This window comes from Triticum dicoccoides, chromosome 3B, assembly GCF_002162155.2.
Source record: "Triticum dicoccoides isolate Atlit2015 ecotype Zavitan chromosome 3B, WEW_v2.0, whole genome shotgun sequence".
Classification (NCBI taxonomy): Eukaryota; Viridiplantae; Streptophyta; class Magnoliopsida; order Poales; family Poaceae; genus Triticum; species Triticum dicoccoides.
Window position 1 is genome coordinate 373,822,133 of NC_041385.1, and position 1,319 is coordinate 373,823,451.

The window sequence follows — 1,319 nt, forward strand, 5'->3', positions numbered from 1 at the left end:
ACCATGGCACAGACCGCTCGACTTTGCTCCCTTGCGAGGACACATGCTATGATGCCCAATATGCGATCCTATCCGAGAGGAACTCAAAGGCTCCACCAAGGATAGAGTCGCATATTGAAGACGCTTTGCAAGGTGGATATCATTACATCGTACCATCACATAATAGCTGGGATACATGCAAAAGGCATACAATGCCACATGAATACAACAACATCATACATAAGAGCTACATCCGACCACGGATGAAACACAAACAGAAGCTCAAACGGCATCCACCATGCTAGCCCAGATTGCCGACCAGGAACCTATCCCCTGAACGAAGAAGAAGCAGAAGAAGAACTCCAAAACAAGTAAACATCGCTCTCATGTCATGATCATCACATTACCTACCTACAACTGATGTTGTAATAAACTGTGAGCCACGAGGACTCAGCAGTCCCATTACCATGGGTATCAAGACTAGAAAAGCTTAATGGGTATGGAAAGGACAAGTGGTGAGGTTGCAGCAAGTGACTAATCATTTATATGGTGGCTAACTTACGAGTACGAGCATAAGATGAGAAGCTACGCAGACGGTCGCAAACTAATAATGATCAAGAGGTGATCCTAAACTACTTACGTTCAAACATAACCCCACCGTGTTCACTTCCCGAACTTGCTCGAAAAGAAACAGTCACGGTTACACACGTGGTTGATGTATTTTAAATTCGAATCTGGTGTCAAGTTCTCTACAACCGGATATTAAAAAATTCCCATCTGCCACATAACCGCAGGCACGACTCTCGAAAGTTTAAACCCTGCAGGGGTGTCCTAACTTAGCCCATGACAAGCTCACGATCCGCGGAAACAATCCTCCATCGTGGGACATCCGATCAAACTTGGGATTCCGGTGCACAAGAATTTCGACAATGGTACAACAAAACCAGCAAAACCTCCCGACGTGCCGGCACCCCGATAGTAGCCGCACGTATCTCGTCTCAGGCCACGATGGATGAGCGACGCGTATAGGTGCCAAAATAACCCAGGTTGCCTCGGGGCGGCCCCGCACAATGCTCTAGTTTGGACCAACACTCATGAGGAACACTGGCCCGGGGGTTGATTAAGTCCTCGGGGTCCAAAAAGTCCCTATGCAAGTCTTAGTTGTTATTAGGCAAATGGTAAAACCAATGTTCGGCCTTGCTGGAAGAGTTTTATTCAAAGCGAACTATCAAGAGGGGCCCATAAACCCTCACCATGTTAGGGACGCAAAATCAAGGAACATAACATCGGTATGACGGAAACTAATGCGGCAAGAGTGGAACAAAACACCAGGCAAAAGG